The 23,407-nt window shown below is 44.6% G+C and overlaps 17 non-coding genes and 28 pseudogenes across 17 annotated transcripts; all 45 read left to right on the top strand.

Annotated features, from left to right (window-relative positions):
* Window positions 1-85: 85 nt before the first annotated feature.
* Window positions 86-204, top strand: LOC147931214 (5S ribosomal RNA; annotated as a pseudogene).
* Window positions 205-591: 387 nt separating this feature from the next.
* On the top strand, window positions 592-710 carry LOC147931215 (5S ribosomal RNA). Its single transcript, XR_015576281.1, has one exon. It is a non-coding gene; the product is annotated as a 5S ribosomal RNA (ribosomal RNA).
* Window positions 711-1,436: 726 nt separating this feature from the next.
* On the top strand, window positions 1,437-1,555 carry LOC147931216 (5S ribosomal RNA). The gene has a single exon (XR_015575754.1). It is a non-coding gene; the product is annotated as a 5S ribosomal RNA (ribosomal RNA).
* Window positions 1,556-1,944: 389 nt separating this feature from the next.
* Window positions 1,945-2,063, top strand: LOC147931217 (5S ribosomal RNA; annotated as a pseudogene).
* Window positions 2,064-2,454: 391 nt separating this feature from the next.
* LOC147931218 (5S ribosomal RNA) lies at window positions 2,455-2,573 on the top strand (annotated as a pseudogene).
* A 391-nt stretch (window positions 2,574-2,964) lies between these two features.
* LOC147931219 (5S ribosomal RNA) lies at window positions 2,965-3,083 on the top strand. The gene has a single exon (XR_015576551.1). It is a non-coding gene; the product is annotated as a 5S ribosomal RNA (ribosomal RNA).
* Window positions 3,084-3,471: 388 nt separating this feature from the next.
* On the top strand, window positions 3,472-3,590 carry LOC147931220 (5S ribosomal RNA; annotated as a pseudogene).
* Window positions 3,591-3,981: 391 nt separating this feature from the next.
* LOC147931221 (5S ribosomal RNA) lies at window positions 3,982-4,100 on the top strand. Its single transcript, XR_015576552.1, has one exon. It is a non-coding gene; the product is annotated as a 5S ribosomal RNA (ribosomal RNA).
* A 388-nt stretch (window positions 4,101-4,488) lies between these two features.
* LOC147931222 (5S ribosomal RNA) lies at window positions 4,489-4,607 on the top strand (annotated as a pseudogene).
* A 387-nt stretch (window positions 4,608-4,994) lies between these two features.
* Window positions 4,995-5,113, top strand: LOC147931223 (5S ribosomal RNA). The gene has a single exon (XR_015576282.1). It is a non-coding gene; the product is annotated as a 5S ribosomal RNA (ribosomal RNA).
* Window positions 5,114-5,839: 726 nt separating this feature from the next.
* Window positions 5,840-5,958, top strand: LOC147931224 (5S ribosomal RNA). The gene has a single exon (XR_015575755.1). It is a non-coding gene; the product is annotated as a 5S ribosomal RNA (ribosomal RNA).
* A 389-nt stretch (window positions 5,959-6,347) lies between these two features.
* Window positions 6,348-6,466, top strand: LOC147931225 (5S ribosomal RNA; annotated as a pseudogene).
* A 391-nt stretch (window positions 6,467-6,857) lies between these two features.
* LOC147931226 (5S ribosomal RNA) lies at window positions 6,858-6,976 on the top strand. The gene has a single exon (XR_015575756.1). It is a non-coding gene; the product is annotated as a 5S ribosomal RNA (ribosomal RNA).
* Window positions 6,977-7,364: 388 nt separating this feature from the next.
* On the top strand, window positions 7,365-7,483 carry LOC147931227 (5S ribosomal RNA). The gene has a single exon (XR_015575735.1). It is a non-coding gene; the product is annotated as a 5S ribosomal RNA (ribosomal RNA).
* Window positions 7,484-7,868: 385 nt separating this feature from the next.
* LOC147931228 (5S ribosomal RNA) lies at window positions 7,869-7,987 on the top strand (annotated as a pseudogene).
* A 390-nt stretch (window positions 7,988-8,377) lies between these two features.
* Window positions 8,378-8,496, top strand: LOC147931229 (5S ribosomal RNA; annotated as a pseudogene).
* Window positions 8,497-8,882: 386 nt separating this feature from the next.
* Window positions 8,883-9,001, top strand: LOC147931230 (5S ribosomal RNA). Its single transcript, XR_015575736.1, has one exon. It is a non-coding gene; the product is annotated as a 5S ribosomal RNA (ribosomal RNA).
* Window positions 9,002-9,386: 385 nt separating this feature from the next.
* LOC147931231 (5S ribosomal RNA) lies at window positions 9,387-9,505 on the top strand (annotated as a pseudogene).
* A 390-nt stretch (window positions 9,506-9,895) lies between these two features.
* LOC147931232 (5S ribosomal RNA) lies at window positions 9,896-10,014 on the top strand (annotated as a pseudogene).
* A 386-nt stretch (window positions 10,015-10,400) lies between these two features.
* LOC147931233 (5S ribosomal RNA) lies at window positions 10,401-10,519 on the top strand. The gene has a single exon (XR_015575737.1). It is a non-coding gene; the product is annotated as a 5S ribosomal RNA (ribosomal RNA).
* Window positions 10,520-10,905: 386 nt separating this feature from the next.
* Window positions 10,906-11,024, top strand: LOC147931234 (5S ribosomal RNA; annotated as a pseudogene).
* Window positions 11,025-11,410: 386 nt separating this feature from the next.
* Window positions 11,411-11,529, top strand: LOC147931235 (5S ribosomal RNA). Its single transcript, XR_015575739.1, has one exon. It is a non-coding gene; the product is annotated as a 5S ribosomal RNA (ribosomal RNA).
* Window positions 11,530-11,914: 385 nt separating this feature from the next.
* LOC147931236 (5S ribosomal RNA) lies at window positions 11,915-12,033 on the top strand (annotated as a pseudogene).
* A 390-nt stretch (window positions 12,034-12,423) lies between these two features.
* On the top strand, window positions 12,424-12,542 carry LOC147931237 (5S ribosomal RNA; annotated as a pseudogene).
* A 389-nt stretch (window positions 12,543-12,931) lies between these two features.
* Window positions 12,932-13,050, top strand: LOC147931238 (5S ribosomal RNA; annotated as a pseudogene).
* Window positions 13,051-13,438: 388 nt separating this feature from the next.
* On the top strand, window positions 13,439-13,557 carry LOC147931239 (5S ribosomal RNA; annotated as a pseudogene).
* Window positions 13,558-13,947: 390 nt separating this feature from the next.
* LOC147931240 (5S ribosomal RNA) lies at window positions 13,948-14,066 on the top strand (annotated as a pseudogene).
* A 384-nt stretch (window positions 14,067-14,450) lies between these two features.
* On the top strand, window positions 14,451-14,569 carry LOC147931241 (5S ribosomal RNA). The gene has a single exon (XR_015576678.1). It is a non-coding gene; the product is annotated as a 5S ribosomal RNA (ribosomal RNA).
* Window positions 14,570-14,959: 390 nt separating this feature from the next.
* On the top strand, window positions 14,960-15,078 carry LOC147931242 (5S ribosomal RNA; annotated as a pseudogene).
* Window positions 15,079-15,465: 387 nt separating this feature from the next.
* On the top strand, window positions 15,466-15,584 carry LOC147931243 (5S ribosomal RNA; annotated as a pseudogene).
* Window positions 15,585-15,975: 391 nt separating this feature from the next.
* LOC147931244 (5S ribosomal RNA) lies at window positions 15,976-16,094 on the top strand. Its single transcript, XR_015576192.1, has one exon. It is a non-coding gene; the product is annotated as a 5S ribosomal RNA (ribosomal RNA).
* Window positions 16,095-16,482: 388 nt separating this feature from the next.
* On the top strand, window positions 16,483-16,601 carry LOC147931245 (5S ribosomal RNA). The gene has a single exon (XR_015575740.1). It is a non-coding gene; the product is annotated as a 5S ribosomal RNA (ribosomal RNA).
* A 385-nt stretch (window positions 16,602-16,986) lies between these two features.
* Window positions 16,987-17,105, top strand: LOC147931246 (5S ribosomal RNA; annotated as a pseudogene).
* Window positions 17,106-17,494: 389 nt separating this feature from the next.
* LOC147931247 (5S ribosomal RNA) lies at window positions 17,495-17,613 on the top strand. The gene has a single exon (XR_015576283.1). It is a non-coding gene; the product is annotated as a 5S ribosomal RNA (ribosomal RNA).
* Window positions 17,614-18,001: 388 nt separating this feature from the next.
* Window positions 18,002-18,120, top strand: LOC147931248 (5S ribosomal RNA; annotated as a pseudogene).
* Window positions 18,121-18,508: 388 nt separating this feature from the next.
* Window positions 18,509-18,627, top strand: LOC147931249 (5S ribosomal RNA; annotated as a pseudogene).
* Window positions 18,628-19,017: 390 nt separating this feature from the next.
* On the top strand, window positions 19,018-19,136 carry LOC147931250 (5S ribosomal RNA; annotated as a pseudogene).
* Window positions 19,137-19,524: 388 nt separating this feature from the next.
* On the top strand, window positions 19,525-19,643 carry LOC147931251 (5S ribosomal RNA; annotated as a pseudogene).
* A 389-nt stretch (window positions 19,644-20,032) lies between these two features.
* On the top strand, window positions 20,033-20,151 carry LOC147931252 (5S ribosomal RNA). Its single transcript, XR_015576285.1, has one exon. It is a non-coding gene; the product is annotated as a 5S ribosomal RNA (ribosomal RNA).
* Window positions 20,152-20,539: 388 nt separating this feature from the next.
* Window positions 20,540-20,658, top strand: LOC147931253 (5S ribosomal RNA; annotated as a pseudogene).
* Window positions 20,659-21,046: 388 nt separating this feature from the next.
* LOC147931254 (5S ribosomal RNA) lies at window positions 21,047-21,165 on the top strand (annotated as a pseudogene).
* Window positions 21,166-21,553: 388 nt separating this feature from the next.
* LOC147931255 (5S ribosomal RNA) lies at window positions 21,554-21,672 on the top strand. Its single transcript, XR_015576286.1, has one exon. It is a non-coding gene; the product is annotated as a 5S ribosomal RNA (ribosomal RNA).
* Window positions 21,673-22,059: 387 nt separating this feature from the next.
* LOC147931256 (5S ribosomal RNA) lies at window positions 22,060-22,178 on the top strand (annotated as a pseudogene).
* Window positions 22,179-22,565: 387 nt separating this feature from the next.
* Window positions 22,566-22,684, top strand: LOC147931257 (5S ribosomal RNA; annotated as a pseudogene).
* A 387-nt stretch (window positions 22,685-23,071) lies between these two features.
* On the top strand, window positions 23,072-23,190 carry LOC147931258 (5S ribosomal RNA; annotated as a pseudogene).
* Window positions 23,191-23,407: the final 217 nt, after the last annotated feature.

The raw sequence follows: 23,407 nt of genomic DNA on the forward strand, positions 1-23,407 counted from the left end.
GGTCCGCATATCAAGTGGGACCCACATCGAATGATCCATTCAGTTTTCAAAAAAGGATATATGCGATTGCATGGGATATACTAACGGATGCGATCATACCAGCACTAATGCATCGGATCCCATCAGAACTCCGCAGTTATGCTTGCTTGGGCGAGAGTAGTACTAGGATCGGTGACCTCCCGGGAAGTCCTCGTGTTGCATCCCTCCCCCTTTTTTTTTTTTTTGGTTGTTTCGCAAGAATATAGTATATAGAGAACGTCGTAACTTTCAGACCGTGAGGAACCACGCAACCCATAATACCTTTTTGAAAAGCCCGAAGAGATGTTCTGGCAAGGCAATGGGTCTTCGTACCATTGGACCATTCTCGAGGGCAGATTTGGACGTTTGAAGGCATTTAAGATGTTTTTTTTTCATCCTGACACAATTAGTTACGGCTCCAAAACAGTGTTTGGACATGGTTATCGCTTGTTTTTCGACGTTGGAAGCACGTCCAAGGTGACTAAACCGATCCGCATATCAAGTGGGACCGACATCGAATGATCCATTCAGTTTTCAAAAAAGGATATATGCGATTGCATGGGATATACTAACGGATGCGATCATACAAGCACTAATGCACCGGATCCCATCAGAACTCCGCAGTTAAGCGTGCTTGGGCGAGAGTCGTACTAGGATGGGTGACCTCCCGGGAAATCCTCGTGTTGCATCCCTCCTCCTTTTTTTTTTTTTTTGGTTGTTTCGCAAGACTATAGTACATAGAGAACGTCGTAACTTTCAGACCGTGAGGAACCATGCAACCCATAATACCTTTTTGAAAAGCCCCAAGAGAGCTTCTGGCAAGGCAATGGGTCTTCGTACCATTGGACCATTCTCGAGGGTAGATTTTGACGTTTGAAGGCATTTAAGATGTTTTTTTTTGATCCCGACACAATTAGTTACGGCTCCAAAACAGTGTTTGGACATGGTTATCGCTTGTTTTTCGACGTTGGAAGCACGTCCAAGGTGACTAAACCGATCCGCATATCAAGTGGGACCCACATCGAATGATCCATTCAGTTTTCAAAAAGGATATATGCGATTGCATGGGATATACTAACGGATGCGATCATACCAGCACTAATGCACCGGATACCATCAGAACTCCGTAGTTAAGCGTGCCCCAAGAGATCTTCTAGCAACGCAATGGGTCTTCGTTCCATTGGACCATACTCGAGGGCAGATTTTGACGTTTGAAGGCATTTACGATGTTTTTTTTTTATCCCGACACAATTAGTTACGGCTCCAAAACAGTGTTTGGACATGGTTATTGCTTGTTTTTCGACATTGGAAGCACGTCCAAGGTGACTAAACCGGTCCGCATATCAAGTGGGACCCACATCGAATGATCAATTCAGTTATCAAAAAAGGATATATGCGATTGCATGGGATATACTAACGGATGTGATCATACCAGCACTAATGCACCGGATCCCATCAGAACTCCGCAGTTAAGCGTGCTTGGGCGAGAGTAGTACTAGGATGGGTGACCTCCCGGGAAGTCCTCGTGTTGTATCCCTGCCCCTTTTTTTTTTTTTTTTTGGTTGTTTCGCAAGACTATAGTACATAGAGAACGTCGTAACTTTCAGACCGTGAGGAACCACGCAACCCATAATACCTTTTCGAAAAGCCCCAAGAGAGCTTCTGGCAAGGCAATGGGTCTTCGTACCATTGGACCATTCTCGAGGGTAGATTTTGACGTTTGAAGGCATTTAAGATGTTTTTTTTTGATCCCGACACAATTAGTTACGGCTCCAAAACAGTGTTTGGACATGGTTATTGCTTGTTTTTCGACATTGGAAGCACGTCCAAGGTGACTAAACCGATCCGCATATCAAGTGGGACCCACATCGAATGATCCATTCAGTTTTCAAAAAGGATATATGCGATTGCATGGGATATACTAACGGATGCGATCATACCAGCACTATTGCACCGGATACCATCAGAACTCCGTAGTTAAGCGTGCTTGGGCGAAAGTAGTACTAGGATAGGTGACCTCCCGGGAAGTCCTCGTGTTGCATCCCTCCCCCTTTTTTTTTTTTTTTTTTGGTTGTTTCGCAAGATTATAGTACATAGAGAACGTCGTAACTTTCAGACCATGAGGAACCACGCAACCCATAATACCTTTTCGAAAAGCCCCAAGAGATCTTCTAGCAACGCAATGGGTCTTCGTTCCATTGGACCATACTCGAGGGCAGATTTTGACGTTTGAAGGCATTTACGATGTTTTTTTTTTATCCCGACACAATTAGTTACGGCTCCAAAACAGTGTTTGGACATGGTTATTGCTTGTTTTTCGACGTTGAAAGCACGTCCAAGGTGACTAAACCGGTCCGCATATCAAGTGGGACCCACATCGAATGATCCATTCAGTTTTCAAAAAAGGATATATGCGATTGCATGGGATATACTAACGGATGCGATCATACCAGCACTAATGCATCGGATCCCATCAGAACTCCGCAGTTATGCTTGCTTGGGCGAGAGTAGTACTAGGATGGGTGTCCTCCCGGGAAGTCCTCGTGTTGCATCCCTCCCCCTTTTTTTTTTTTTTTTTTGGTTGTTTCGCAAGATTATAGTACATAGAGAACGTCGTAACTTTCAGACCATGAGGAACCACGCAACCCATAATACCTTTTCGAAAAGCCCCAAGAGATCTTCTAGCAACGCAATGGGTCTTCGTTCCATTGGACCATACTCGAGGGCAGATTTTGACGTTTGAAGGCATTTACGATGTTTTTTTTTTATCCCGACACAATTAGTTACGGCTCCAAAACAGTGTTTGGACATGGTTATTGCTTGTTTTTCGACATTGGAAGCACGTCCAAGGTGACTAAACCGGTCCGCATATCAAGTGGGACCGACATCGAATGATCCATTCAGTTTTCAAAAAAGGATATATGCGATTGCATGGGATATACTAACGGATGCGATCATACAAGCACTAATGCACCGGATCCCATCAGAACTCTGCAGTTAAGCGTGCTTGGGCGAGAGTCGTACTAGGATGGGTGACCTCCCGGGAAATCCTCGTGTTGCATCCCTCCTCCTTTTTTTTTTTTTTTGGTTGTTTCGCAAGACTATAGTACATAGAGAACGTCGTAACTTTCAGACCGTGAGGAACCATGCAACCCATAATACCTTTTTGAAAAGCCCCAAGAGAGCTTCTGGCAAGGCAATGGGTCTTGGTACCATTGGACCATTCTCGAGGGCAGATTTTGACGTTTGAAGGCATTTAAGATGTTTTTTTGTGATCCCGATACAATTAGTTACGGCTCCAAAACAGTGTTTGGACATGGTTATTGCTTGTTTTTCGACGTTGAAAGCACGTCCAAGGTGACTAAACCGGTCCGCATATCAAGTGGGACCCACATCGAATGATCCATTCAGTTTTCAAAAAAGGATATATGCGATTGCATGGGATATACTAACGGATGCGATCATACCAGCACTAATGCATCGGATCCCATCAGAACTCCGCAGTTATGCTTGCTTGGGCGAGAGTAGTACTAGGATGGGTGTCCTCCCGGGAAGTCCTCGTGTTGCATCCCTCCCCCTTTTTTTTTTTTTTTTTTGGTTGTTTCGCAAGATTATAGTACATAGAGAACGTCGTAACTTTCAGACCATGAGGAACCACGCAACCCATAATACCTTTTCGAAAAGCCCCAAGAGATCTTCTAGCAACGCAATGGGTCTTCGTTCCATTGGACCATACTCGAGGGCAGATTTTGACGTTTGAAGGCATTTACGATGTTTTTTTTTTATCCCGACACAATTAGTTACGGCTCCAAAACAGTGTTTGGACATGGTTATTGCTTGTTTTTCGACGTTGGAAGCACGTCCAAGGTGACTAAACCGGTCCGCATATCAAGTGGGACCGACATCGAATGATCCATTCAGTTTTCAAAAAAGGATATATGCGATTGCATGGGATATACTAACGGATGCGATCATACAAGCACTAATGCACCGGATCCCATCAGAACTCTGCAGTTAAGCGTGCTTGGGCGAGAGTCGTACTAGGATGGGTGACCTCCCGGGAAATCCTCGTGTTGCATCCCTCCTCCTTTTTTTTTTTTTTTGGTTGTTTCGCAAGACTATAGTACATAGAGAACGTCGTAACTTTCAGACCGTGAGGAACCATGCAACCCATAATACCTTTTTGAAAAGCCCCAAGAGAGCTTCTGGCAAGGCAATGGGTCTTGGTACCATTGGACCATTCTCGAGGGCAGATTTTGACGTTTGAAGGCATTTAAGATGTTTTTTTTTGATCCCGACACAATTAGTTACGGCTCCAAAACAGTGTTTGGACATGGTTATTGCTTGTTTTTCGACGTTGGAAGCACGTCCAAGGTGACTAAACCGGTCCGCATATCAAGTGGGACCCACATCGAATGATCCATTCAGTTTTCAAAAAAGGATATATGCGATTGCATGGGATATACTAACGGATGCGATCATACCAGCACTAATGCATCGGATCCCATCAGAACTCCGCAGTTATGCTTGCTTGGGCGAGAGTAGTACTAGGATCGGTGACCTCCCGGGAAGTCCTCGTGTTGCATCCCTCCCCCTTTTTTTTTTTTTTGGTTGTTTCGCAAGAATATAGTATATAGAGAACGTCGTAACTTTCAGACCGTGAGGAACCACGCAACCCATAATACCTTTTTGAAAAGCCCGAAGAGATGTTCTGGCAAGGCAATGGGTCTTCGTACCATTGGACCATTCTCGAGGGCAGATTTGGACGTTTGAAGGCATTTAAGATGTTTTTTTTTCATCCTGACACAATTAGTTACGGCTCCAAAACAGTGTTTGGACATGGTTATCGCTTGTTTTTCGACGTTGGAAGCACGTCCAAGGTGACTAAACCGATCCGCATATCAAGTGGGACCGACATCGAATGATCCATTCAGTTTTCAAAAAAGGATATATGCGATTGCATGGGATATACTAACGGATGCGATCATACAAGCACTAATGCACCGGATCCCATCAGAACTCCGCAGTTAAGCGTGCTTGGGCGAGAGTCGTACTAGGATGGGTGACCTCCCGGGAAATCCTCGTGTTGCATCCCTCCTCCTTTTTTTTTTTTTTTGGTTGTTTCGCAAGACTATAGTACATAGAGAACGTCGTAACTTTCAGACCGTGAGGAACCATGCAACCCATAATACCTTTTTGAAAAGCCCCAAGAGAGCTTCTGGCAAGGCAATGGGTCTTCGTACCATTGGACCATTCTCGAGGGTAGATTTTGACGTTTGAAGGCATTTAAGATGTTTTTTTTTGATCCCGACACAATTAGTTACGGCTCCAAAACAGTGTTTGGACATGGTTATCGCTTGTTTTTCGACGTTGGAAGCACGTCCAAGGTGACTAAACCGATCCGCATATCAAGTGGGACCCACATCGAATGATCCATTCAGTTTTCAAAAAGGATATATGCGATTGCATGGGATATACTAACGGATGCGATCATACCAGCACTAATGCACCGGATACCATCAGAACTCCGTAGTTAAGCGTGCCCCAAGAGATCTTCTAGCAACGCAATGGGTCTTCGTTCCATTGGACCATACTCGAGGGCAGATTTTGACGTTTGAAGGCATTTACGATGTTTTTTTTTTATCCCGACACAATTAGTTACGGCTCCAAAACAGTGTTTGGACATGGTTATTGCTTGTTTTTCGACATTGGAAGCACGTCCAAGGTGACTAAACCGGTCCGCATATCAAGTGGGACCCACATCGAATGATCAATTCAGTTATCAAAAAAGGATATATGCGATTGCATGGGATATACTAACGGATGTGATCATACCAGCACTAATGCACCGGATCCCATCAGAACTCCGCAGTTAAGCGTGCTTGGGCGAGAGTAGTACTAGGATGGGTGACCTCCCGGGAAGTCCTCGTGTTGTATCCCTGCCCCTTTTTTTTTTTTTTTTTGGTTGTTTCGCAAGACTATAGTACATAGAGAACGTCGTAACTTTCAGACCGTGAGGAACCACGCAACCCATAATACCTTTTCGAAAAGCCCCAAGAGAGCTTCTGGCAAGGCAATGGGTCTTCGTACCATTGGACCATTCTCGAGGGTAGATTTTGACGTTTGAAGGCATTTAAGATGTTTTTTTTTGATCCCGACACAATTAGTTACGGCTCCAAAACAGTGTTTGGACATGGTTATCGCTTGTTTTTCGACGTTGGAAGCACGTCCAAGGTGACTAAACCGATCCGCATATCAAGTGGGACCCACATCGAATGATCCATTCAGTTTTCAAAAAGGATATATGCGATTGCATGGGATATACTAACGGATGCGATCATACCAGCACTAATGCACCGGATACCATCAGAACTCCGTAGTTAAGCGTGCTTGGGCGAAAGTAGTACTAGGATAGGTGACCTCCCGGGAAGTCCTCGTGTTGCATCCCTCCCCCTTTTTTTTTTTTTTTTTTGGTTGTTTCGCAAGATTATAGTACATAGAGAACGTCGTAACTTTCAGACCATGAGGAACGACGCAACCCATAATACCTTTTCGAAAAGACCCAAGAGATCTTCTAGCAACGCAATGGGTCTTCGTTCCATTGGACCATACTCGAGGGCAGATTTTGACGTTTGAAGGCATTTACGATGTTTTTTTTTTATCCCGACACAATTAGTTACGGCTCCAAAACAGTGTTTGGACATGGTTATTGCTTGTTTTTCGACATTGGAAGCACGTCCAAGGTGACTAAACCGGTCCGCATATCAAGTGGGACCCACATCGAATGATCAATTCAGTTATCAAAAAAGGATATATGCGATTGCATGGGATATACTAACGGATGTGATCATACCAGCACTAATGCACCGGATCCCATCAGAACTCCGCAGTTAAGCGTGCTTGGGCGAGAGTAGTACTAGGATGGGTGACCTCCCGGGAAGTCCTCGTGTTGTATCCCTGCCCCTTTTTTTTTTTTTTTTTGGTTGTTTCGCAAGACTATAGTACATAGAGAACGTCGTAACTTTCAGACCGTGAGGAACCACGCAACCCATAATACCTTTTCGAAAAGCCCCAAGAGAGCTTCTGGCAAGGCAATGGGTCTTCGTACCATTGGACCATTCTCGAGGGCAGATTTTGACGTTTGAAGGCATTTAAGATGTTTTTTTTATCTCGACACAATTAGTTACGACTCCAAAACAGTGTTTGGACATGGTTATCGCTTGTTTTTCGACGTTGGAAGCACGTCCAAGGTGACTAAACCGGTCCGCATATCAAGTGGGACCCACATCGAATGATCCATTCAGTTTTCAAAAAAGGATATATGCGATTGCATGGGATATACTAACGGATGCAATCATACCAGCACTAATGCACCGGATCCCATCAGAACTCCGCAGTTAAGCGTGCTTGGGCGAGAGTCGTACTAGGATGGGTGACCTCCCGGGAAGTCCTCGTGTTGCATCCCTCCCCCTTTTTTTTTTTTTGGTTGTTTCGCAAGACTATAGTACATAGAGAACGTCGAAACTTTCAGACCGTGAGGAACCATGCAACCCATAATACCTTTTTGAAAAGCCCCAAGAGAACTTCTGGCATGGCAATGGGACTTTGTACCATTGGACCATTCTCGAGGGCAGATTTTGACGTTTGAAGGCATTTAAGATGTTTTTTTTTATCCCGACACAATTAGTTATGGCTCCAAAACAGTGTTTGGACATGGTTATCGCTTGTTTTTCGACGTTGAAAGCACGTCCAAGGTGACTAAACCGGTCCGCATATCAAGTGGGACCCACATCGAATGATCCATTCAGTTTTCAAAAAAGGATATATGCGATTGCATGGGATATACTAACGGATGCGATCATACCAGCACTAATGCATCGGATCCCATCAGAACTCCGCAGTTATGCTTGCTTGGGCGAGAGTAGTACTAGGATGGGTGACCTCCCGGGAAGTCCTCGTGTTGCATCCCTCCCCCTTTTTTTTTTTTTTTTGGTTGTTTCGCAAGAATATAGTACATAGAGAACGTCGTAACTTTCAGACCGTGAGGAACCACGCAACCCATAATACCTTTTTGAAAAGCCCGAAGAGATGTTCTGGCAAGGCAATGGGTCTTCGTACCATTGGACCATTCTCGAGGGCAGATTTCGACGTTTGAAGGCATTTAAGATGTTTTTTTTTCATCCCGACACAATTAGTTACGGCTCCAAAACAGTGTTTGGACATGGTTATCGCTTGTTTTTCGACGTTGGAAGCACGTCCAAGGTGACTAAACCGATCCGCATATCAAGTGGGACCGACATCGAATGATCCATTCAGTTTTCAAAAAAAGGATATATGCGATTGCATGGGATATACTAACGGATGCGATCATACAAGCACTAATGCACCGGATCCCATCAGAACTCCGCAGTTAAGCGTGCTTGGGCGAGAGTCGTACTAGGATGGGTGACCTCCCGGGAAATCCTAGTGTTGTATCCCTCCTCCTTTTTTTTTTTTTTTGGTTGTTTCGCAAGACTATAGTACATAGAGAACGTCGTAACTTTCAGACCGTGAGGAACCACGCAACCCATAATACCTTTTCGAAAAGCCCCAAGAGAGCTTCTGGCAAGGCAATGGGTCTTCGTACCATTGGACCATTCTCGAGGGCAGATTTTGACGTTTGAAGGCATTTAAGATGTTTTTTTTATCTCGACACAATTAGTTACGACTCCAAAACAGTGTTTGGACATGGTTATCGCTTGTTTTTCGACGTTGGAAGCACGTCCAAGGTGACTAAACCGGTCCGCATATCAAGTGGGACCCACATCGAATGATCCATTCAGTTTTCAAAAAAGGATATATGCGATTGCATGGGATATACTAACGGATGCAATCATACCAGCACTAATGCACCGGATCCCATCAGAACTCCGCAGTTAAGCGTGCTTGGGCGAGAGTCGTACTAGGATGGGTGACCTCCCGGGAAGTCCTCGTGTTGCATCCCTCCCCCTTTTTTTTTTTTTGGTTGTTTCGCAAGACTATAGTACATAGAGAACGTCGAAACTTTCAGACCGTGAGGAACCATGCAACCCATAATACCTTTTTGAAAAGCCCCAAGAGAACTTCTGGCATGGCAATGGGACTTTGTACCATTGGACCATTCTCGAGGGCAGATTTTGACGTTTGAAGGCATTTAAGATGTTTTTTTTTATCCCGACACAATTAGTTATGGCTCCAAAACAGTGTTTGGACATGGTTATCGCTTGTTTTTCGACGTTGAAAGCACGTCCAAGGTGACTAAACCGGTCCGCATATCAAGTGGGACCCACATCGAATGATCCATTCAGTTTTCAAAAAAGGATATATGCGATTGCATGGGATATACTAACGGATGCGATCATACCAGCACTAATGCATCGGATCCCATCAGAACTCCGCAGTTATGCTTGCTTGGGCGAGAGTAGTACTAGGATGGGTGACCTCCCGGGAAGTCCTCGTGTTGCATCCCTCCCCCTTTTTTTTTTTTTTTTGGTTGTTTCGCAAGAATATAGTACATAGAGAACGTCGTAACTTTCAGACCGTGAGGAACCACGCAACCCATAATACCTTTTTGAAAAGCCCGAAGAGATGTTCTGGCAAGGCAATGGGTCTTCGTACCATTGGACCATTCTCGAGGGCAGATTTCGACGTTTGAAGGCATTTAAGATGTTTTTTTTTCATCCCGACACAATTAGTTACGGCTCCAAAACAGTGTTTGGACATGGTTATCGCTTGTTTTTCGACGTTGGAAGCACGTCCAAGGTGACTAAACCGATCCGCATATCAAGTGGGACCGACATCGAATGATCCATTCAGTTTTCAAAAAAAGGATATATGCGATTGCATGGGATATACTAACGGATGCGATCATACAAGCACTAATGCACCGGATCCCATCAGAACTCCGCAGTTAAGCGTGCTTGGGCGAGAGTCGTACTAGGATGGGTGACCTCCCGGGAAATCCTAGTGTTGTATCCCTCCTCCTTTTTTTTTTTTTTTGGTTGTTTCGCAAGACTATAGTACATAGAGAACGTCGTAACTTTCAGACCGTGAGGAACCACGCAACCCATAATACCTTTTCGAAAAGCCCCAAGAGAGCTTCTGGCAAGGCAATGGGTCTTCGTACCATTGGACCATTCTCGAGGGCAGATTTTGACGTTTGAAGGCATTTAAGATGTTTTTTTTATCTCGACACAATTAGTTACGACTCCAAAACAGTGTTTGGACATGGTTATCGCTTGTTTTTCGACGTTGGAAGCACGTCCAAGGTGACTAAACCGGTCCGCATATCAAGTGGGACCCACATCGAATGATCCATTCAGTTTTCAAAAAAGGATATATGCGATTGCATGGGATATACTAACGGATGCAATCATACCAGCACTAATGCACCGGATCCCATCAGAACTCCGCAGTTAAGCGTGCTTGGGCGAGAGTCGTACTAGGATGGGTGACCTCCCGGGAAGTCCTCGTGTTGCATCCCTCCCCCTTTTTTTTTTTTTGGTTGTTTCGCAAGACTATAGTACATAGAGAACGTCGAAACTTTCAGACCGTGAGGAACCATGCAACCCATAATACCTTTTTGAAAAGCCCCAAGAGAACTTCTGGCATGGCAATGGGACTTTGTACCATTGGACCATTCTCGAGGGCAGATTTTGACGTTTGAAGGCATTTAAGATGTTTTTTTTTATCCCGACACAATTAGTTATGGCTCCAAAACAGTGTTTGGACATGGTTATCGCTTGTTTTTCGACGTTGAAAGCACGTCCAAGGTGACTAAACCGGTCCGCATATCAAGTGGGACCCACATCGAATGATCCATTCAGTTTTCAAAAAAAGGATATATGCGATTGCATGGGATATACTAACGGATGCGATCATACAAGCACTAATGCACCGGATCCCATCAGAACTCCGCAGTTAAGCGTGCTTGGGCGAGAGTCGTACTAGGATGGGTGACCTCCCGGGAAATCCTAGTGTTGTATCCCTCCTCCTTTTTTTTTTTTTTTGGTTGTTTCGCAAGACTATAGTACATAGAGAACGTCGTAACTTTCAGACCGTGAGGAACCACGCAACCCATAATACCTTTTCGAAAAGCCCCAAGAGAGCTTCTGGCAAGGCAATGGGTCTTCGTACCATTGGACCATTCTCGAGGGCAGATTTTGACGTTTGAAGGCATTTAAGATGTTTTTTTTATCTCGACACAATTAGTTACGACTCCAAAACAGTGTTTGGACATGGTTATCGCTTGTTTTTCGACGTTGGAAGCACGTCCAAGGTGACTAAACCGGTCCGCATATCAAGTGGGACCCACATCGAATGATCCATTCAGTTTTCAAAAAAGGATATATGCGATTGCATGGGATATACTAACGGATGCAATCATACCAGCACTAATGCACCGGATCCCATCAGAACTCCGCAGTTAAGCGTGCTTGGGCGAGAGTCGTACTAGGATGGGTGACCTCCCGGGAAGTCCTCGTGTTGCATCCCTCCCCCTTTTTTTTTTTTTGGTTGTTTCGCAAGACTATAGTACATAGAGAACGTCGAAACTTTCAGACCGTGAGGAACCATGCAACCCATAATACCTTTTTGAAAAGCCCCAAGAGAACTTCTGGCATGGCAATGGGACTTTGTACCATTGGACCATTCTCGAGGGCAGATTTTGACGTTTGAAGGCATTTAAGATGTTTTTTTTTATCCCGACACAATTAGTTATGGCTCCAAAACAGTGTTTGGACATGGTTATCGCTTGTTTTTCGACGTTGAAAGCACGTCCAAGGTGACTAAACCGGTCCGCATATCAAGTGGGACCCACATCGAATGATCCATTCAGTTTTCAAAAAAGGATATATGCGATTGCATGGGATATACTAACGGATGCGATCATACCAGCACTAATGCATCGGATCCCATCAGAACTCCGCAGTTATGCTTGCTTGGGCGAGAGTAGTACTAGGATGGGTGACCTCCCGGGAAGTCCTCGTGTTGCATCCCTCCCCCTTTTTTTTTTTTTTTTGGTTGTTTCGCAAGAATATAGTACATAGAGAACGTCGTAACTTTCAGACCGTGAGGAACCACGCAACCCATAATACCTTTTTGAAAAGCCCGAAGAGATGTTCTGGCAAGGCAATGGGTCTTCGTACCATTGGACCATTCTCGAGGGCAGATTTCGACGTTTGAAGGCATTTAAGATGTTTTTTTTTCATCCCGACACAATTAGTTACGGCTCCAAAACAGTGTTTGGACATGGTTATCGCTTGTTTTTCGACGTTGGAAGCACGTCCAAGGTGACTAAACCGATCCGCATATCAAGTGGGACCGACATCGAATGATCCATTCAGTTTTCAAAAAAAGGATATATGCGATTGCATGGGATATACTAACGGATGCGATCATACAAGCACTAATGCACCGGATCCCATCAGAACTCCGCAGTTAAGCGTGCTTGGGCGAGAGTCGTACTAGGATGGGTGACCTCCCGGGAAATCCTAGTGTTGTATCCCTCCTCCTTTTTTTTTTTTTTTGGTTGTTTCGCAAGACTATAGTACATAGAGAACGTCGTAACTTTCAGACCGTGAGGAACCACGCAACCCATAATACCTTTTCGAAAAGCCCCAAGAGAGCTTCTGGCAAGGCAATGGGTCTTCGTACCATTGGACCATTCTCGAGGGCAGATTTTGACGTTTGAAGGCATTTAAGATGTTTTTTTTTCATCCCGACACAATTAGTTACGGCTCCAAAACAGTGTTTGGACATGGTTATCGCTTGTTTTTCGACGTTGGAAGCACGTCCAAGGTGACTAAACCGATCCGCATATCAAGTGGGACCGACATCGAATGATCCATTCAGTTTTCAAAAAAAGGATATATGCGATTGCATGGGATATACTAACGGATGCGATCATACAAGCACTAATGCACCGGATCCCATCAGAACTCCGCAGTTAAGCGTGCTTGGGCGAGAGTCGTACTAGGATGGGTGACCTCCCGGGAAATCCTAGTGTTGTATCCCTCCTCCTTTTTTTTTTTTTTTGGTTGTTTCGCAAGACTATAGTACATAGAGAACGTCGTAACTTTCAGACCGTGAGGAACCATGCAACCCATAATACCTTTTTGAAAAGCCCCAAGAGTGCTTCTGGCAAGGCAATGGGTCTTAGTTCCATTGGACCATTCTCGAGGGCAGATTTTGACGTTTGAAGGCATTTAAGATGTTTTTTTGTGATCCCGATACAATTAGTTACGGCTCCAAAACAGTGTTTGGACATGGTTATTGCTTGTTTTTCAACGTTGAAAGCACGTCCAAGGTGACTAAACCGGTCCGTATATCAAGTGGGACCCACATCGAATGATCCATTCAGTTTTCAAAAAAGGATATATGCGATTGCATGGGATATACTAACGGATGCGATCATACCAGCACTAATGCATCGGATCCCATCAGAACTCCGCAGTTATGCTTGCTTGGGCGAGAGTAGTACTAGGATGGGTGACCTCCCGGGAAGTCCTCTTGTTGCATCCCTCCCCCTTTTTTTTTTTTTTTTGGTTGTTTCGCAAGAATATAGTACATAGAGAACGTCGTAACTTTCAGACCGTGAGGAACCACGCAACCCATAATACCTTTTTGAAAAGCCCGAAGAGATGTTCTGGCAAGGCAATGGGTCTTCGTACCATTGGACCATTCTCGAGGGCAGATTTCGACGTTTGAAGGCATTTAAGATGTTTTTTTTTCATCCCGACACAATTAGTTACGGCTCCAAAACAGTGTTTGGACATGGTTATCGCTTGTTTTTCGACGTTGGAAGCACGTCCAAGGTGACTAAACCGATCCGCATATCAAGTGGGACCGACATCGAATGATCCATTCAGTTTTCAAAAAAAGGATATATGCGATTGCATGGGATATACTAACGGATGCGATCATACAAGCACTAATGCACCGGATCCCATCAGAACTCTGCAGTTAAGCGTGCTTGGGCGAGAGTCGTACTAGGATGGGTGACCTCCCGGGAAATCCTAGTGTTGTATCCCTCCTCCTTTTTTTTTTTTTTTGGTTGTTTCGCAAGACTATAGTACATAGAGAACGTCGTAACTTTCAGACCGTGAGGAACCACGCAACCCATAATACCTTTTCGAAAAGCCCCAAGAGAGCTTCTGGCAAGGCAATGGGTCTTTTACCATTGGACCATTCTCGAGGGCAGATTTTGACTTTGAAGGCATTTAAGATGTTTTTTTTATCTCGACACAATTAGTTACGACTCCAAAACAGTGTTTGGACATGGTTATCGCTTGTTTTTCAACGTTGGAAGCACGTCCAAGGTGACTAAACCGGTCCGCATATCAAGTGGGACCCACATCGAATGATCCATTCAGTTTTCAAAAAAGGATATATGCGATTGCATGGGATATACTAACGGATGCAATCATACCAGCACTAATGCACCGGATCCCATCAGAACTCCGCAGTTAAGCGTGCTTGGGCGAGAGTAGTACTAGGATGGGTGACCTCCCGGGAAGTCCTCGTGTTGCATCCCTCCCCCTTTTTTTTTTTTTTTTGGTTGTTTCGCAAGAATATAGTACATAGAGAACGTCGTAACTTTCAGACCGTGAGGAACCACGCAACCCATAATACCTTTTTGAAAAGCCCGAAGAGATGTTCTGGCAAGGCAATGGGTCTTCGTACCATTGGACCATTCTCGAGGGCAGATTTTGACGTTTGAAGGCATTTAAGATGTTTTTTTTTCATCCCGACACAATTAGTTACGGCTCCAAAACAGTGTTTGGACATGGTTATCGCTTGTTTTTCGACGTTGGAAGCACGTCCAAGGTGACTAAACCGATCCGCATATCAAGTGGGACCGACATCGAATGATCCATTCAGTTTTCAAAAAAAGGATATATGCGATTGCATGGGATATACTAACGGATGCGATCATACAAGCACTAATGCACCGGATCCCATCAGAACTCCGCAGTTAAGCGTGCTTGGGCGAGAGTCGTACTAGGATGGGTGACCTCCCGGGAAATCCTAGTGTTGTATCCCTCCTCCTTTTTTTTTTTTTTTGGTTGTTTCGCAAGACTATAGTACATAGAGAACGTCGTAACTTTCAGACCGTGAGGAACCATGCAACCCATAATACCTTTTTGAAAAGCCCCAAGAGAGCTTCTGGCAAGGCAATGGGTCTTCGTACCATTGGACCATTCTCGAGGGTAGATTTTGACGTTTGAAGGCATTTAAGATGTTTTTTTTTGATCCCGACACAATTAGTTACGGCTCCAAAACAGTGTTTGGACATGGTTATCGCTTGTTTTTCGACGTTGGAAGCACGTCCAAGGTGACTAAACCGATCCGCATATCAAGTGGGACCCACATCGAATGATCCATTCAGTTTTCAAAAAGGATATATGCGATTGCATGGGATATACTAACGGATGCGATCATACCAGCACTAATGCACCGGATACCATCAGAACTCCGTAGTTAAGCGTGCTTGGGCGAAAGTAGTACTAGGATAGGTGACCTCCCGGGAAGTCCTCGTGTTGCATCCCTCCCCCTTTTTTTTTTTTTTTTTTGGTTGTTTCGCAAGATTATAGTACATAGAGAACGTCGTAACTTTCAGACCATGAGGAACCACGCAACCCATAATACCTTTTCGAAAAGACCCAAGAGATCTTCTAGCAACGCAATGGGTCTTCGTTCCATTGGACCATACTCGAGGGCAGATTTTGACGTTTGAAGGCATTTACGATGTTTTTTTTTTATCCCGACACAATTAGTTACGGCTCCAAAACAGTGTTTGGACATGGTTATTGCTTGTTTTTCGACATTGGAAGCACGTCCAAGGTGACTAAACCGGTCCGCATATCAAGTGGGACCCACATCGAATGATCAATTCAGTTATCAAAAAAGGATATATGCGATTGCATGGGATATACTAACGGATGTGATCATACCAGCACTAATGCACCGGATCCCATCAGAACTCCGCAGTTAAGCGTGCTTGGGCGAGAGTCGTACTAGGATGGGTGACCTCCCGGGAAGTCCTCGTGTTGTATCCCTGCCCCTTTTTTTTTTTTTTTTTGGTTGTTTCGCAAGACTATAGTACATAGAGAACGTCGTAACTTTCAGACCGTGAGGAACCACGCAACCCATAATACCTTTTTGAAAAGCCCGAAGAGATGTTCTGGCAAGGCAATGGGTCTTCGTACCATTGGACCATTCTCGAGGGCAGATTTTGACGTTTGAAGGCATTTAAGATGTTTTTTTTATCTCGACACAATTAGTTACGACTCCAAAACAGTGTTTGGACATGGTTATCGCTTGTTTTTCGACGTTGGAAGCACGTCCAAGGTGACTAAACCGGTCCGCATATCAAGTGGGACCCACATCGAATGATCCATTCAGTTTTCAAAAAAGGATATATGCGATTGCATGGGATATACTAACGGATGCAATCATACCAGCACTAATGCACCGGATCCCATCAGAACTCCGCAGTTAAGCGTGCTTGGGCGAGAGTCGTACTAGGATGGGTGACCTCCCGGGAAGTCCTCGTGTTGCATCCCTCCCCCTTTTTTTTTTTTTGGTTGTTTCGCAAGACTATAGTACATAGAGAACGTCGAAACTTTCAGACCGTGAGGAACCATGCAACCCATAATACCTTTTTGAAAAGCCCCAAGAGAACTTCTGGCATGGCAATGGGACTTTGTACCATTGGACCATTCTCGAGGGCAGATTTTGACGTTTGAAGGCATTTAAGATGTTTTTTTTTATCCCGACACAATTAGTTATGGCTCCAAAACAGTGTTTGGACATGGTTATCGCTTGTTTTTCGACGTTGAAAGCACGTCCAAGGTGACTAAACCGGTCCGCATATCAAGTGGGACCCACATCGAATGATCCATTCAGTTTTCAAAAAAGGATATATGCGATTGCATGGGATATACTAACGGATGCGATCATACCAGCACTAATGCATCGGATCCCATCAGAACTCCGCAGTTATGCTTGCTTGGGCGAGAGTAGTACTAGGATGGGTGACCTCCCGGGAAGTCCTCGTGTTGCATCCCTCCCCCTTTTTTTTTTTTTTTTGGTTGTTTCGCAAGAATATAGTACATAGAGAACGTCGTAACTTTCAGACCGTGAGGAACCACGCAACCCATAATACCTTTTTGAAAAGCCCGAAGAGATGTTCTGGCAAGGCAATGGGTCTTCGTACCATTGGACCATTCTCGAGGGCAGATTTGGACGTTTGAAGGCATTTAAGATGTTTTTTTTTCATCCCGACACAATTAGTTACGGCTCCAAAACAGTGTTTGGACATGGTTATCGCTTGTTTTTCGACGTTGGAAGCACGTCCAAGGTGACTAAACCGATCCGCATATCAAGTGGGACCGACATCGAATGATCCATTCAGTTTTCAAAAAAGGATATATGCGATTGCATGGGATATACTAACGGATGCGATCATACAAGCACTAATGCACCGGATCCCATCAGAACTCCGCAGTTAAGCGTGCTTGGGCGAGAGTCGTACTAGGATGGGTGACCTCCCGGGAAATCCTCGTGTTGCATCCCTCCTCCTTTTTTTTTTTTTTTGGTTTTTTCGCAAGACTATAGTACATAGAGAACGTCGTAACTTTCAGACCGTGAGGAACCATGCAACCCATAATACCTTTTTGAAAAGCCCCAAGAGAGCTTCTGGCAAGGCAATGGGTCTTGGTACCATTGGACCATTCTCGAGGGTAGATTTTGACGTTTGAAGGCATTTAAGATGTTTTTTTGTGATCCCGATACAATTAGTTACGGCTCCAAAACAGTGTTTGGACATGGTTATTGCTTGTTTTTCGACATTGGAAGCACGTCCAAGGTGACTAAACCGGTCCGCATATCAAGTGGGACCCACATCGAATGATCCATTCAGTTTTCAAAAAAGGATATATGCGATTGCATGGGATATACTAACGGATGCGATCATACCAGCACTAATGCATCGGATCCCATCAGAACTCCGCAGTTATGCTTGCTTGGGCGAGAGTAGTACTAGGATGGGTGACCTCCCGGGAAGTCCTCGTGTTGCATCCCTCCCCCCTTTTTTTTTTTTTTTGGTTGTTTCGCAAGAATATAGTACATAGAGAACGTCGTAACTTTCAGACCGTGAGGAACCACGCAACCCATAATACCTTTTTGAAAAGCCCCAAGAGAACTTCTGGCATGGCAATGGGACTTTGTACCATTGGACCATTCTCGAGGGCAGATTTTGACGTTTGAAGGCATTTAAGATGTTTTTTTTTATCCCGACACAATTAGTTATGGCTCCAAAACAGTGTTTGGACATGGTTATCGCTTGTTTTTCGACGTTGAAAGCACGTCCAAGGTGACTAAACCGGTCCGCATATCAAGTGGGACCCACATCGAATGATCCATTCAGTTTTCAAAAAAGGATATATGCGATTGCATGGGATATACTAACGGATGCGATCATACCAGCACTAATGCATCGGATCCCATCAGAACTCCGCAGTTATGCTTGCTTGGGCGAGAGTAGTACTAGGATGGGTGACCTCCCGGGAAGTCCTCGTGTTGCATCCCTCCCCCTTTTTTTTTTTTTTTTGGTTGTTTCGCAAGAATATAGTACATAGAGAACGTCGTAACTTTCAGACCGTGAGGAACCACGCAACCCATAATACCTTTTTGAAAAGCCCGAAGAGATGTTCTGGCAAGGCAATGGGTCTTCGTACCATTGGACCATTCTCGAGGGCAGATTTCGACGTTTGAAGGCATTTAAGATGTTTTTTTTTCATCCCGACACAATTAGTTACGGCTCCAAAACAGTGTTTGGACATGGTTATCGCTTGTTTTTCGACGTTGGAAGCACGTCCAAGGTGACTAAACCGATCCGCATATCAAGTGGGACCGACATCGAATGATCCATTCAGTTTTCAAAAAAAGGATATATGCGATTGCATGGGATATACTAACGGATGCGATCATACAAGCACTAATGCACCGGATCCCATCAGAACTCCGCAGTTAAGCGTGCTTGGGCGAGAGTCGTACTAGGATGGGTGACCTCCCGGGAAATCCTAGTGTTGTATCCCTCCTCCTTTTTTTTTTTTTTTGGTTGTTTCGCAAGACTATAGTACATAGAGAACGTCGTAACTTTCAGACCGTGAGGAACCACGCAACCCATAATACCTTTTTGAAAAGCCCCAAGAGAGCTTCTGGCAAGGCAATGGGTCTTGGTACCATTGGACCATTCTCGAGGGCAGATTTTGACGTTTGAAGGCATTTAAGATGTTTTTTTGTGATCCCGATACAATTAGTTACGGCTCCAAAACAGTGTTTGGACATGGTTATTGCTTGTTTTTCGACGTTGAAAGCACGTCCAAGGTGACTAAACCGGTCCGCATATCAAGTGGGACCCACATCGAATGATCCATTCAGTTTTCAAAAAAGGATATATGCGATTGCATGGGATATACTAACGGATGCGATCATACCAGCACTAATGCATCGGATCCCATCAGAACTCCGCAGTTATGCTTGCTTGGGCGAGAGTAGTACTAGGATGGGTGACCTCCCGGGAAGTCCTCGTGTTGCATCCCTCCCCCTTTTTTTTTTTTTTTTGGTTGTTTCGCAAGAATATAGTACATAGAGAACGTCGTAACTTTCAGACCGTGAGGAACCACGCAACCCATAATACCTTTTTGAAAAGCCCGAAGAGATGTTCTGGCAAGGCAATGGGTCTTCGTACCATTGGACCATTCTCGAGGGCAGATTTGGACGTTTGAAGGCATTTAAGATGTTTTTTTTTCATCCCGACACAATTAGTTACGGCTCCAAAACAGTGTTTGGACATGGTTATCGCTTGTTTTTCGACGTTGGAAGCACGTCCAAGGTGACTAAACCGATCCGCATATCAAGTGGGACCGACATCGAATGATCCATTCAGTTTTCAAAAAAGGATATATGCGATTGCATGGGATATACTAACGGATGCGATCATACAAGCACTAATGCACCGGATCCCATCAGAACTCCGCAGTTAAGCGTGCTTGGGCGAGAGTCGTACTAGGATGGGTGACCTCCCGGGAAATCCTCGTGTTGCATCCCTCCTCCTTTTTTTTTTTTTTTGGTTTTTTCGCAAGACTATAGTACATAGAGAACGTCGTAACTTTCAGACAGTGAGGAACCATGCAACCCATAATACCTTTTTGAAAAGCCCCAAGAGAGCTTCTGGCAAGGCAATGGGTCTTGGTACCATTGGACCATTCTCGAGGGTAGATTTTGACGTTTGAAGGCATTTAAGATGTTTTTTTGTGATCCCGATACAATTAGTTACGGCTCCAAAACAGTGTTTGGACATGGTTATTGCTTGTTTTTCGACATTGGAAGCACGTCCAAGGTGACTAAACCGGTCCGCATATCAAGTGGGACCCACATCGAATGATCCATTCAGTTTTCAAAAAAGGATATATGCGATTGCATGGGATATACTAACGGATGCGATCATACCAGCACTAATGCATCGGATCCCATCAGAACTCCGCAGTTATGCTTGCTTGGGCGAGAGTAGTACTAGGATGGGTGACCTCCCGGGAAGTCCTCGTGTTGCATCCCTCCCCCCTTTTTTTTTTTTTTTGGTTGTTTCGCAAGAATATAGTACATAGAGAACGTCGTAACTTTCAGACCGTGAGGAACCACGCAACCCATAATACCTTTTTGAAAAGCCCCAAGAGAACTTCTGGCATGGCAATGGGACTTCGTACCATTGGACCATTCTCGAGGGCAGATTTTGACGTTTGAAGGCATTTAAGATGTTTTTTTTTATCCCGACACAATTAGTTATGGCTCCAAAATAGTGTTTGGACATGGTTATCGCTTGTTTTTCGACGTTGAAAGCACGTCCAAGGTGACTAAACCGGTCCGCATATCAAGTGGGACCCACATCGAATGATCCATTCAGTTTTCAAAAAAGGATATATGCGATTGCATGGGATATACTAACGGATGCGATCATACCAGCACTAATGCATCGGATCCCATCAGAACTCCGCAGTTATGCTTGCTTGGGCGAGAGTAGTACTAGGATGGGTGACCTCCCGGGAAGTCCTCGTGTTGCATCCCTCCCCCTTTTTTTTTTTTTTTGGTTGTTTCGCAAGAATATAGTACATAGAGAACGTCGTAACTTTCAGACCGTGAGGAACCACGCAACCCATAATACCTTTTTGAAAAGCCCGAAGAGATGTTCTGGCAAGGCAATGGGTCTTCGTACCATTGGACCATTCTCGAGGGCAGATTTGGACGTTTGAAGGCATTTAAGATGTTTTTTTTTCATCCCGACACAATTAGTTACGGCTCCAAAACAGTGTTTGGACATGGTTATCGCTTGTTTTTCGACGTTGGAAGCACGTCCAAGGTGACTAAACCGATCCACATATCAAGTGGGACCGACATCGAATGATCCATTCAGTTTTCAAAAAAGGATATATGCGATTGCATGGGATATACTAACGGATGCGATCATACAAGCACTAATGCACCGGATCCCATCAGAACTCCGCAGTTAAGCGTGCTTGGGCGAGAGTCGTACTAGGATGGGTGACCTCCCGGGAAATCCTCGTGTTGCATCCCTCCTCCTTTTTTTTTTTTTTGGTTGTTTCGCAAGACTATAGTACATAGAGAACGTCGTAACTTTCAGACCGTGAGGAACCATGCAACCCATAATACCTTTTTGAAAAGCCCCAAGAGAGCTTCTGGCAAGGCAATGGGTCTTGGTACCATTGGACCATTCTCGAGGGCAGATTTTGACGTTTGAAGGCATTTAAGATGTTTTTTTGTGATCCCGATACAATTAGTTACGGCTCCAAAACAGTGTTTGGACATGGTTATTGCTTGTTTTTCGACATTGGAAGCACGTCCAAGGTGACTAAACCGGTCCGCATATCAAGTGGGACCCACATCGAATGATCCATTCAGTTTTCAAAAAAGGATATATGCGATTGCATGGGATATACTAACGGATGCGATCATACCAGCACTAATGCATCGGATCCCATCAGAACTCCGCAGTTATGCTTGCTTGGGCGAGAGTAGTACTAGGATGGGTGACCTCCCGGGAAGTCCTCGTGTTGCATCCCTCCCCCCTTTTTTTTTTTTTTGGTTGTTTCGCAAGAATATAGTACATAGAGAACGTCGTAACTTTCAGACCGTGAGGAACCACGCAACCCATAATACCTTTTTGAAAAGCCCCAAGAGAACTTCTGGCATGGCAATGGGACTTCGTACCATTGGACCATTCTCGAGGGCAGATTTTGACGTTTGAAGGCATTTAAGATGTTTTTTTTTATCCCGACACAATTAGTTATGGCTCCAAAACAGTGTATGGACATGGTTATCGCTTGTTTTTCGACGTTGAAAGCACGTCCAAGGTGACTAAACCGGTCCGCATATCAAGTGGGACCCACATCGAATGATCCATTCAGTTTTCAAAAAAGGATATATGCGATTGCATGGGATATACTAACGGATGCGATCATACCAGCACTAATGCATCAGATCCCATCAGAACTCCGCAGTTATGCTTGCTTGGGCGAGAGTAGTACTAGGATGGGTGACCTCCCGGGAAGTCCTCGTGTTGCATCCCTCCCCCCTTTTTTTTTTTTTTGGTTGTTTCGCAAGAATATAGTACATAGAGAACGTCGTAACTTTCAGACCGTGAGGAACCACGCAACCCATAATACCTTTTTGAAAAGCCCCAAGAGAACTTCTGGCATGGCAATGGGACTTCGTACCATTGGACCATTCTCGAGGGCAGATTTTGACGTTTGAAGGCATTTAAGATGTTTTTTTTTATCCCGACACAATTAGTTATGGCTCCAAAACAGTGTATGGACATGGTTATCGCTTGTTTTTCGACGTTGAAAGCACGTCCAAGGTGACTAAACCGGTCCGCATATCAAGTGGGACCCACATCGAATGATCCATTCAGTTTTCAAAAAAGGATATATGCGATTGCATGGGATATACTAACGGATGCGATCATACCAGCACTAATGCATCAGATCCCATCAGAACTCCGCAGTTATGCTTGCTTGGACGAGAGTAGTACTAGGATGCGTGACCTCCCGGGAAGTCCTCGTGTTGCATCCCTCCCCCTTTTTTTTTTTTTTGGTTGTTTCGCAAGAATATAGTACATAGAGAACGTCGTAACTTTCAGACCGTGAGGAACCACGCAACCCATAATACCTTTTTGAAAAGCCCGAAGAGATGTTCTGGCAAGGCAATGGGTCTTCGTACCATTGGACCATTCTCGAGGGCAGATTTGGACGTTTGAAGGCATTTAAGATGTTTTTTTTTCATCCCGACA

This window comes from Camelina sativa, chromosome 12 (genome assembly GCF_030686135.1).
Source record: "Camelina sativa cultivar CO46 ecotype springtype chromosome 12, ASM3068613v1".
NCBI classification, from domain to species: Eukaryota; Viridiplantae; Streptophyta; class Magnoliopsida; order Brassicales; family Brassicaceae; genus Camelina; species Camelina sativa.